Genomic DNA, 12500 nt, shown 5'->3' on the forward strand with positions numbered 1-12500 from the left:
CTCTATGTACGGAGCGTCCCTGGCAATCCGGACTGTACCGCATTGAAAACCATTGCCGGTGCTCACGCGAGAAGCGTGGTACTCGGCAATCGTACTCCGGCTCATGCGGGAAGCGTGAGAAACGGCAAGGCACTGCAAAAACCTTGCCCAGAGCATCGCAAAGGCACTATGAAGTGCGCAGAAGACCCAAAGAACTTATTTTAAGTAGAACTGTGCCATTTTGGAACCTGTGGACTGCCTTTAAGCCTTTGAAAGTAACTGGATTGAGATTCGCTAAGAGAACTGTATTTATGCAACCTGCCTGAACGAAAGCCTTTTATATAAAGAATTATATTTTGGATATAAATACAGCCTTGTGTCTTTGTGTGTTGGGGAGGTGATTATTGTGTGGGACAACTTGAACGCTTAACCTATATGCCCTCTGGAAATTTAGCCTGACTGCTCGCGCCACGTTACCTAGAGGGTGAGCAGGGGTTATTTTTAAAGAGGTGATCCTTTGCCCTGACTTAGATGAAAAGGGTCCCTGCTTGTCGCAAGTGCATACCTGCACCAACCAGAGACCCCGGATTCTAACATTGGTGGCAGCGGTGCGGATTTACGGATTTGCGTTCTTGGTGTCTGCGCAGTGATTACTAACCATTGCACAGTAGACGGTCCAGTAGCTTAAGCCACAGAACTTTTTATGATTTAATTTCGCTTGCCAAGTAAAGAAGATCCCTTGCGTTTGAAGCCATGCCGGGCTTAAACAGCATAGAGAAAACCGCGTCAAAAGCCTCTGAGGCTGCAGAGGTTGAATGGGATGAGTCAAAACTGGACAGCTACAAGAGAACTGAACTCAAGTACTTCTGCAGGAAGCTCAAGGTTCCACATGCAGGATGCAAGAACAGATCAGATCTCTACAAGGCGCTGAAAGCCTGGATTGAATCAAGGGGTGCAACTGAGGAAGTTACACCATTGAAACCAGCGGAAAGCGTTCGCAATTTTGGCAGAGGCCTGTTGCCAGAGGAGCTGGCAGACAGACAGGCCGCCAGGGATCACGAAGTATTATTGGCAAAGCTGGAATTAAAAAGCCAATTGGAGCTAGAAAGCAGAAAGCTGGCTCTGGCAGAAAAGAAAATGGCTCTTGAAGAAAGAAAGATTCAGATGGAGCATGACTTCCTAATGAAGAAATATGATATGGAGCTTGAGAGGCTTGAGGCCATGAGTGTCTCAGCCCAGCAGCAAGAAAGGTGCGTAGCTCAGAGATTGAGCTTTTCTGAGTGGGAGGAGGAATCCAGCTCAGATGGTGGCAGCAGTATTGAAGTTTCTAGTGCTGAAAGAGTAGTACGCACACCCAGAGATGTGGCGCCTGACTTGAAGGAGGGGGTTAACACACACCAGGAGGTTCAAGGGCATGAGGTAGCTCCAGTAGTGCGCAGTATCCCTGAAGGGAATAGGGTAACTGGCGCAGGGGTTCATGGTCCTAGTGGCGGGAGGGACACTCTACTGACTCTAGATGAGAGGCGCAGGGAGAGGGGTTCCCCCAAAATTGAAGTCCTGGTAGGTGAGTGTGAAGACCGCCCAGAAGAGTGTGGGTTGTGTGACAGAGACAGTCAGATACTGTCTTGCCAGTCTCGGGAGAGTGGTGTGGAGTACGTGTGTGAGGCACTGGATGGTAAGGTGAAGGCTAGTTTGGTTAACCCTGCTAGGGGGCTGTGTGATCCAATTGTGGGAGAGCATACTTTAAGTCCCTGTTTTCCAGAGCTATGTCAACCCCTACTGGAGAGTGAGTTCTCTGACCGCAGAGAACTCACATTGGAGGCAGACCTTTTGGTGGATTCCAGAGGGTTTGGAGAGGCATTGGGGAGGGACCCTGTGGGGAGTGGCTCAGGTATCTTCCAACCCAGAGTGGTGGAAGTGGTGCAGAGTAGCCCAGCTAGGTCCCATGGTAGTGGGAGGGGTGTAGGGGCTCACGTCCTGTCTCAGTGGAGAAGGAGTGAGTGTGGGGCTGCGTGCCCCCAGGTGCCCGAAACCCAATCTCCGAGCCTGGATGGTTCTTTAAGGGAACACCAGGCGGGGAGCCTAGGCTGTCCTGATGGGCCGCCCGTTGAGGGGGATCCCCTAGTGTCTGGTGAGCTGGGAGTGTCTGTAAGCAGGCCTCCATCAGTTCTGATGTCTGGCAGTACCGCTCCGGTTGGGAGGGTGCAGAGGTCCAGATTGAGGGGTGAGAGGGGGAAAGAGTCCCCAGTGGAAGAACCAGTGGGTCAGGGGCCAGCCAGAAGGGCTGCGTCCCCCGTGAGTGACCATGGTGACACCACTTCTGTCCTGGGGGATCTTCAGGCACTGTCAGATGGACAGGGGTCGGGAGATCAGCGCCAGGCAGACTGTCACATGACACATGAGTTATGTGTCACCCTCAGGGGGGGCATTCGTGCTCCCCAGGAAGTCCTGGTGCGCCAGGCAAGCGTTCAACCGCATGGGTTGGTCCCAGGGTTGGGAAGCCAGGTTCAGGTGTGGTCTGACCTGGAGGGTGGGACTACTGTAATCAGTGTCCTGACCCATGTTGCTTCTGGGGGTACCACGCCAGTTGGGAGTGGGCAGTACTCTGGAAGGGGGTGCAGACGGAGGGAGTCCTCGCCTCTGACCCCGGTTCAACTGAAGGGTTTAGACCCTAGGTTGGAGGGCCAGGTTCAGGGTGTCCCCCCTGACCTGGACGCCCAGTTGCAGGATAGAACACCTGAATTGGTGGGCGAATTGCGCAGGACACCTGCCCCAGGTGCCCTGGCAATTCTGGAAGGGGGTACCACTCCAGGTGGGAGGGTACAGAGTCCCAAGGAGAAGGACCGGGTGTGGGAGAGGCCACCCCAGTCTTGGGTCCAGCCACCAGGTACAGTCCTTGGGCTGGTGGGTCAGTGCCAGGATGTCATACCTGACCTGACAAGGAGGAGAATGGACAAAGGGTGCCAAGCACCTGGGGCTACTGCCCCCCGCTCCCTGGCACCACAGAGGATTGAGAGCCCTGAGAGGCATACGGCCTGGGTCTCATCCCTGACTACTGTCAGTGGCCACTGTAGCATTTTGCTGTCTGTCTGTTGGGACACACCTGTGGGACAGTTAAGGTTAGGTGCTGCACAGGTGGTGTCCACAGGTGAGGAGAAGGGTTCCCCATGGATTGGCTTGGTGGGCCCTGAGAGTATGGACAGAGGGAGTCCAATAGGTTCAGATTGGCCTAGAACTGGAGTCTGCCCCTGCAGTTGCGGGCCAGGTCCTTGTTCTATCGCCCCAAGCAGGGAAGACCATCACGGTGGTGATTGGTCTACCCTGCGTTTTGGCTGGAAGGGGGTTGTGTTGGACTTGCCCCTTTTTGCAGGGTCATCCCTAAACTTTTTGCCTTCCTCCTGTATTTTTTCTGACCTGTTAGCTGTTTTATGACTCTGGGCACCTTACCACTGCTGACCAGTGCTAAGGTGCATATGCTCTCCCTATGGTAAAATGTATACATTGATTGGTGTCCCTGATTGGTTCATTTGGTTTACTGTCAGCCCCTAGTAAAGTGCACCAGGAGGGCCAGGGCTTGTAAATACAAATACCGCTGGTGGGCTTGCAGCACTGGTTGTGCCACCCACAGAAGCGGCCTAGTAAAATGTATCTAAGGTCTGCCACTGCAGAACCTGCGTGCAGTCTGGTACTGTCGCGCTGACTGCGCAAGTGCACCCACTTGCCACTCCCTAAACCTTCCCTTAACTACATATTAGTCACCCCTCTGGTAGGCCCAAGGGCAGGGTGCATTGTAGGCATAAGGTAGGACATGCCCTTATGTGTGTGGCATGTCTTAATAGTGAATTACAGCCATTTTCGTTTTTCACTAATGATAGGCTACCTGCTCTCCATAGGCCCGAATGGGCTGCTGGAATTACTACACCCTGTAATCCCAGTGGACTCATAGAGCATGGTAGAAAGTCATGTTTAGTATGCCTGAACTCAGAATAATAAAATACTTCTTTTAGTAAAGTTTATTTTAATATCCAGCGTTTGTAAATACTACTTTTAGAAAGTTAGTATTTACTGATCTGGCCATTCAGTCCGCCTCTGCACTGGGTGTGTGTGTTCTGCCTAGCAACAGTGAGGAGCAGGGTTGGGGAATCCCCAGAGACAGGCTGGCTGCCAGGTGGTGGGTATAGAGATTACACCAGGATGGGTGGGAGGAGTACACCTTGACTCTTGAATAGACCTGTGCTCTGCCAGCACAAAGCCGGCTCCGCCCCCTGTGGAGCGGCTGATGTCTCTGCCCTGCTGCTGAAAGGAAAGAGCAGAGTCACCATAACAAAGTGCTCCAGAACTGGACTGAGCCAGGCCCAGGCCCCCTGGCGCTAAAGAACAAAAGAATTGCACTATAAAAGTAGGAGCCTGGCTCCTAAGAAATCAGATCCTGTTTGCGCCAAGAAGAAACTCTGCCTGAAGGAGAAGGACCTGGAGAAGCTGAAGGAGGAATACTGTCTCTCTGCCTGAGAGACTGGCCTGCAGTGGGTGCCTGTCTGCTGGAAGGAGAAGGAAAGCCTGAAGAAAAAGACTTTAATTCAACTTGTGCTTTTACAAACTATCTCCAAGGGCTTGCTAGAGAACTTGCCTCCTGAACTGCGCCCCAGGAACATTGGGCGCTACCCCCCCCTTTGAGGAAGAAGAGACTGCCGTGGGTGATTTTTCACTGCTGACTCTGGAGAACCTTGTGCCTTGATCTCCCTAAACAACGCGACCATCTGCCGCTGGAAGTAACTGTAAACATCGTGAGGGCCACCAGCCTAAACAAAGTGAGCAACTACCCCCGTGAGCCGTCGCTCGCAAAGTGAGGAGGAGATCCCTGTCTAAACATCGAGCTCTGCGACCCCCCCGGGCCGCAGAAATCACCGGGAGGATTTGGGCACTGTTCGCCCCATCTGGAGAAAACCGATAGCGCGCTGCGCTGGAATCTCGCCCCCAGGCTGCCCCTCCTGCCTCTGCACTCGTGGGTGTGCTGTGAGCCGAGGAGCGCCCACCCCCACGAAGCATCCGTGTCCACGGAGGAGCCGGGACCGAGACGCGAAGCGGGATACTCCTGAAAGACGTCCACAGCCTGCCGCGAACATTTGCCCCCAAGGAATAAGGTACTGTGCCAAGCGCGTTGAAAGTACGGCCCGTACTTGCTTTCGTACGGACCATACCTCGCTGTGAAGCCTCGAAGTTGGGCCCGTTGGTTCGCACCGTACAATTGCCCCGTACTGACTGTACAAATATCCTGGTTCACGCCGTACCAATAGCTTGGTTCGCACTGTACAAATATCCTGGTTCGCGCCGTACCAATAGCTTGGTTCGCACTGTACAAATATCCTGGTTCGCCCTGGACTGCTTTGGAACTGCTGCTGGGTTCGCGCTGTACTACTTTTGAACCCCTCTGGGTTCGCACCGTACCTGGAAATCACCCGAGTTCGCACCGTACCGGTGCTTCCCTCTATGTACGGAGCGTCGCTGGCAGTCCGGACCGTACCGCATTGAAAACCATTGCCGGTGCTCACGCGAGAAGCGTGGTACTCGGCAATCGTACTCCGGCTCCCGCGGGAAGCGTGAGAAACGGCAAGGCACTGCAAAAACCTTGCCCAGAGCATCCCAAAGGCGCTACGAAGTGCGCAGAAGACCCAAAGAACTTATTTTAAGTAGAACTGTGCCATTTTGGAACCTGTGGACTGCCTTTAAGCCTTTGAAAGTAACTGGATTGAGATTTGCTAAGAGAACTGTATTTATGCAACCTGCCTGAACGAAAGCCTTTTATATAAAGAATTATATTTTGGATATAAATACAGCCTTGTGTCTTTGTGTGGTAGGGAGGTGATTATTGTATGGGACAACTTGAATGCTTAACCTATATGCCCTCTGGAAATTTAGCCTGACTGCTCGCGCCACGTTACCTAGAGGGTGAGCAGGGGTTATTTTTAAAGAGGTGATCCTTTGCCCTGACTTAGATGAAAAGGGTCCCTGCTTGTCGCAAGTGCATACCTGCGCCAACCAGAGACCCCGGATTCTAACACTGAGCGAGACGCAGGGGTGCCGGCGGCACCCCTCGGAACGGTCGTTCCGAGCTGCTGCAGAAATGTGCTGGGCGGAGAGGGGTGACGGCGTGGCGCACGGGGCCTTTTACGGACCTGCTGGGCAGCAGCGTCCGAGGGCCTGGCACCACCCGACCCCTTCCGCTCGGGGTCAGACCACTGAGGGGCACGAGCTGCCGGGACCGCTCGGCCTTCGCTCTGCTGGGTAGGGTGAAGGGCCTCCCGCCAGAAGGCAGGCCCTCGAGTCGGACGGTCCATGCGGGGAGGAAGCTAATCGCTTGAAACAACAGCCGAGGCTGGCCAAGCAGTCCATCCCTAAACGGACCGAGAGTGCCCAATCGATCAGAATACGGCCGGGGCATCCCCTCTGCAGGCCACCCTGCGCAGGGGGGATGGCGGCTTCAGATCCCTGCCTGCTCCCGGGGTGAGCGGGCTCAAAGGGAGGGCCCATCGACAGAGACCGGGAGGAAGGTGCGCACCCGGGCCCCCGGGGGCCCCCTGCGGGTGGGCCCAGGCGCTGCCTTCCCCGTCTCGTCGTCGCCGGACATCACGGAGGTCTGACCCAGCAAACCCGGAGAAAAAAGGACCATCGGGAAGGGGCTGAGAGGCAGGTGCGTACCCGGGCCCCGGCGGGCGGGCCCGGGTGCTGCCTTCCCCTGTCTCGGGATCCACGGACATCACGGGGGTCTGCCCCAGAAAACTCGTAGGGAAAGGACCATCGGGAAGGGGCTGAGAGGCAGGAGCATACCCGGGCCCCTGGGGGCCTCGGCGGGCGGGCCCCGGGTCTGCCTTCCCCTGATTCAGAATCGCCAAACCACTCGGAGATCTGACTGACCCTCTCCCTAGTAATCCGGAGGAAAATTACCCCCCTTTTGAGTAATCCGTGTGCATGAGGTGACAGAGGGGACCCAAGGCGCGAATGTACCCGACCTCCTGGAGCCCTCGCTGGGATCCGGGAGGCAAATGGACCCTCATCGAGACTTCGAGGCGAGCCCGGCCATCTGGTCGCCCCATAGGAAAGCATTGCGCGCGACCAGATGGCCGAAGGGAAGATTGCCAAATGGGACGTGCGCGACCAGATGGCCGAGGGGACAGGCGCGACCAGATGGCCGAAGGGGAAAGTTACCACCAGATGGCCGGGCTCGGAAGGGAAGGTATCTGGTCGCTCTGTGCCCCAACGAACGAGTGAGCGGGTGCCGGGGCATGGGGGGCCGGAGGCCCAGGGCCCCCAGCTGGGCCCCAGCCATGGAGGCTGCGTGGGGGACCCGACGGGCCCTCCGACCCGGGGCACACAGAAAACCTCGACAAGCAGGGGAGGCCTGCACGGGACCGACAGATCCCAGTCCCGGGCCCTTGGCAGAGCAGCAGGCCGGGGGAAGGGGCCCAGGGCCGGGGACCCCAACCCGGGGCCCGACCGGGCCCCTGGACCCAGCCAGGGCTCCCAGGCCGGAGGCGCAGGGGAAGCCTCCCCGGGCCCTCAGGACCCCGCCCCGGGCACCCTGCCACACTGCAGGACCCAGGACAGAGCCCGGGGTGGGGAGACCGCCCTTCCCGGGTCCCCCAGGGGCCCGGTCGGAGCTCCTGAACCCAGACGAGCGAAGGGAGGCTCCCCGGCCACAACGAAACCCCGTCCCGGGCCTTTGGCAGTGCCGCAGGCCGGAGGACAGGGCCCGGGGCCGGAGACACCGACCCGGGCCCCGACCGGGTCCCTGGACCCAGCCGGGGCTCCTGGGCCGGAGGCGCAGGGGGAGCCTCCCCGGGCCCTCCGGACCCCGCCCCGGGCACCCTGCCACACGGCAGGACCCAGGACGGAGCCCGGGGTGGGGAGGCCGCCCTCCCTGGGGCCCAGGGGACCGGCCGGAGCTCCTGAACCCAGATGAGCGAAGGGAGGCTCCCCGGCCACAACGGAACCCCGTCCCGGGCCTTTGGCAGTGCCGCAGGCCGGGGGACGGGGCCCGGGGCCGGAGACCCCGACCTGGGGCCCAAACGGGCCCCTGGACCCAGCTGGGGCTCCCGGGCCCGGAGGCGCAGGGGGAGCCTCCCCTGGCCCTCCGGACCCCGCCCCGGGCACCCTGCCACGCGGCAGGACCCAGGACGGAGCCTGGGGTGGGGAGGCTGCCCTCCCCGGGGCCCCCAGGGGCCCAGCCAAAGCTCCTGAACCCAGACGAGCGAAGGGAGGCTCCCCGGCCACAACGGAGCCCGTCCAAGGCCTTTGGCAGTGCCGCAGGCCGAGGGCCGGGGCCCGGGGCCGGAGACCCCGACCCGGGGCCCGACCAGGCCCCTGGACCCAGCCGGGGCTCCCGGGCCCTGAGGCGCAGGGTGAGCCTCCCCGGGCCCTCCGGACCCCGCCCCGGGCACCCTGCCATGCGGCAGGACGCAGGACGGAGCCTGGGGTGGGGAGGCCGCCCTCCCCGGGGCCCCCAGGGGCCCGGCCAAAGCTCCTGAACCCAGACGAGCGAAGGGAGGCTCCCCAGCCACAACGGAACCCCGTCCTGGGCCTTTGGGAGTGCCGCAGGCCGGGGGACAGGGCCCGAGACCAGAGACCCCGACCCGGGGCCTGACCGGGCCCCTGGACCCAGCCGGGGCTCCCAGGCCCGGAGGCGCAGGGGGAGCCTCCCCGGTCCCTCCGGACCCCACCCCGGGCCCCCTGCCACTCGGCAGGACCCAGGACGGAGCCCGGGGTGGGGAGGCCGCCCTCCCCGGGGCCCCCAGGGGCCCGGCCAAAGCTCCTGAACCCAGACAAGCGAAGGGAGGCTCCCCGGCCACAACGGAACCCCGTCCTGGGCCTTTGGGCGTGCCGCAGGCCGGGGGACGGAGCCCGGGGACGGAGCCCCCCACCTGGGGCCCGACCGGGCCCCTGGACCCAGCCGGGGCTCCCAGGCCCGGAGGCACAGGAGGAGCCTCCCCGGGCCCTCCGGTCCCCGCCCCAGGCAGCCTGCCACACGGCAGGACCCATGATGGAGCCCAGGGTGGGGAGGCCGCCCTCCCCGGGTCCCCCAGGGGCCCGGTCGGAGCTCCTGAACCCGATCCAGCGAGGGGAGGCTCCCCGGCCACAACGGAGCCCGTCCCGGGCCTTTGGCAGTGCCGCAGGCTGGGGGATGGGGCCCAGGGCTGGAGACCCCGACCCGGGGCCCGACCGGGCCCCTGGACCCATCTGGAGCTCCCGGGCCCGGAGGCGCAGGGGGAGCCTCCCTGGGCCCTCCGGACCCCGCCCCGGGCACCCTGCCATGAGGCAGGACCCAGGACGGAGCCCAGGGTGGGGAGGCCGCCCTCCCCGGGGCCCCCAGCGTGCCCGGCCAGAGCTCCTGAACCCAAACCAGCGAGGGGAGGCTCCCCGGCCACAACAGAAGCCCGTCCCGGGCCTTTGGCAGTGCCGCAGGGTGGGGGGACGGGGCCGGAGACCCCGACCAGGAGCCCGGCCCCTGGACCCAGCCGGGGCTCCCAGGACCGCAGGCGCAGAGGAAGCCTCCCCCGGCCCTCCGGACCCCGTCCCGGGCACCCTGCCACGCGGCAGGTATCCGGGACAGACCCGGGGCTGGGGCGGCATCCCGGCCCATCCAGCTGCCGGACCGAGAGGGGTCCCAGAGTACCATGTCCCTAGTAATCCGGAGGAAGGCTACCCTCCTTTCTTCTAACCCGCGCGCTCCGGGTGACGGAGGAGACCCAAGGGGTGAACGTACCCGGCCTCCTGGAGCCCTGGCTGGGATCCGGGAGGCGAATGGACCCTCATCGGGACTTCCAGGCCTGGCCCGGCAATCTGGTCGCCCCATTGGAAAGCCTTGTGCGCGACCAGATGGCCGAGGGGAAAGGAGCGACCGGATGGCCGGCACCTGAAAAGACTCCCGTCTGCCCGAGCCATAGCGGTAGGGCTCCCACCTGCCCACCCACCCGCCAAGGGCTCGGGGGGACTCTGCTTCCCGGGGTGGGCTCGGGGGACCCCGGCTGGTCCTCAGACACGGGGAGGACCACCGGAGCTCTCGGGGCCCGTGGGCCCAGGCGCCCGGGGGAGGACTGCCCGGGACCCATGGAGCCTGTCCCTGGGCACTTTGCCACGCCGCGGGCCGGTGGAGGAAGCCCCGGAGGCCTAGGAGGATGTTGCCCGGGCGTAGCCCATTTGGTCCCCGGCAAGGAACTGCCAGCCCCGGAGGGGTGTTCCGGCATACCCTGCCCCTACTAATCCGGAGGAAGGCTACCGTCCTTTCTTGTAACCCGCGCGCTCCGGGTGACGGAGGGGACCCTAGGCGCGGACGCGCCCGACCTCCTGGAGCCCTGGCATGGATCCGGGAGGTGAATGGACCCTCATCTGGACTTCCAGTCCGGCCTGGCCATCTGGTCACCCCATTGGAAAGCATTGCGCGCGACCAGATGGCCGAGGGGAGAGGTGCAACCAGATGGCCGGGACTGAATGGACTCCCATCTGTCCAACCCTGAGCCTTCGCGCTAGGGTTCCCACCTGCCCACGCAGGGCTCCGTGGCTGCAGGGCTCTGGGGCTCAAGGGCTGCAGGGCTCCGGGGCTGCAGGGCTCCAGGGCTGCAGGGCTCCGGGGCTGCAGGGCTCCGGGGCTGCAGGGCTCCGGAGCTGCAGGGCTCCAGGGCTGCAGGGCTCCGGGGCTGCAGGGCTCTAGGGCTGCAGGGCTCCGGGCCTGCAGGGCTCCGGGCCTGCAGGGCTCCAGGCTGCAGGGCTCCGGGGCTGCAGGGCTCCAGGGCTCCAGGGCTGCAGGGCTGCAGGGCTCCAGGCTGCAGGGCTCCGGGGCTGCAGGGCTCCAGGGCTGCAGGGCTCCGGGGCTGCAGGGCTCCAGGGCTCCGGGGCTCCAGGGCTCTGCGCCTGCAGGGCTCCGGGGCTCCAGGGCTCTGCGCCTGCAGGGCTCCAGGGCTGCAGGGCTCTGCGCCTGCAGGGCTCCAGGGCTGCAGGGCTCTGCGCCTGCAGGGCTCCAGGGCTGCAGGGCTCCGGGGCTGCAGGGTTCCGGGGCTGCAGGGTTCCGGGGCTGCAGGGCTCCGGGCCTGCAGGGCTGCAGGGCTCCGGGGCTGCAGGGCTCTAGGCCTGCAGGGCTGCAGGGCTCCGGGGCTGCAGGGCTCCAGGGCCGCAGGGCTCCGGGGCTGCAGGGCTCCAGGGCTTCAGGGCTGCAGGCCTCAGGGGGGGGGTGCTCGTAGACCCCATGCTGGGCCTCAGGCTTGGGAGGCCCGGCGGAGCTCGCGGGGCCCGGATGCCCAGGCGACCCATGGAGCCCGTCCCGGGCCCTTTGCCTCGCCGCGGGCTGGAGGAGGGAGCACCGGACGCCCCGGGGAAGTGTCGTCCGGGCTTGGCCCATCTGGTCCCCACCTGAGAACCGCCATCCCCAGGAGGGGTGTCCTGGCATACCCTGCCCCTACTAATCCGGAGGAAGGCTACCCACCTTTCTTGTAACCCTCGCGCTCCGAGTGACGGAGGGGATCCTAGGCGGGGATGCGCCCGACCTCCTGGAGCCCTGACTGGGATCCGGCAGTCAAATGGGCCCTCATCGGCACTTCCAGGCTGGCCCGGCCATCTGGTCTCCCCATTGGAAAGCATTGCGTGCGACCAGATGGCCGAGGGAAAGGTGCGACCAGATGGCCGGGACCGAAAGGACTCCCAGCTGCCCACACTGAGCCATAGCGGTAGGGCTCCGGGGCTCTGCACCAGGGTCTTTTGTCCTGGGCAGATGGACACTTGGCAGGCCGCAGGACATGGGATCCCAGGCCCTGACCAAAAATCAGGAGGCCCGGGGCCGGTCCCTGCTTCTCAACGCAGCCAGGCCGGGGAGGTCGGGGAGCCTGCCCAAGCACGTGGGACCCTAGTCCCGGGCACACAGGCCCTCAGATTGTGCGCTCGTTTTCCACAATTTGTTTCAAAATTCCGCGAAGTAGCATTGCGGAAATTCCGCCCAGCCCTAGCTGCCAAACTCCTCCTTAAGCAAGGAAAAGACTTAGCCAGCCACACACCCACCTGGCCCGGTCCCTGCTTCTGATCCCAGCCAAGTCTGGGGAGCCTCCCTTGGCCCGATGGACCCCGTCACGGGCACCCGGACCCTCACCAGGCCGCAGGACGGGTGCTCCTGCACCACATGGTCATATAGGGGTGGGCGGAAAACTCCGCTCTGTCAGCGTAGCAGATAAAGTCAGCCACCCCTGCTCACCGGCCCCGGGTCCCTGCTTCTGAAAGCAGCCAGGCCGGGGAGAGCCTCCCCGGGTCCCGGTGGACCCCTGTCTGCAGCGCCCGGACCCTTGGCTGGCTTGCAGGACGCGGGGCTCCCGCACCCGGGGGCCTGCCGGACGGAGCACGAGCCCCGGGCCGGTCCCAGCTTCAGAACCCTAGCCAGGCCGGGGAGAGCTTCCCTGGGCTCCGGTGGACACCCTTTCCCCAGCGCACGGACCGTCGGCTTGCTTGCAGTACGGGGGGCTCCCGCACCATGGGACACTGTGACAGAG

This window comes from Triturus cristatus, chromosome 1_1, assembly GCF_964204655.1.
Source record: "Triturus cristatus chromosome 1_1, aTriCri1.1, whole genome shotgun sequence".
Classification (NCBI taxonomy): Eukaryota; Metazoa; Chordata; class Amphibia; order Caudata; family Salamandridae; genus Triturus; species Triturus cristatus.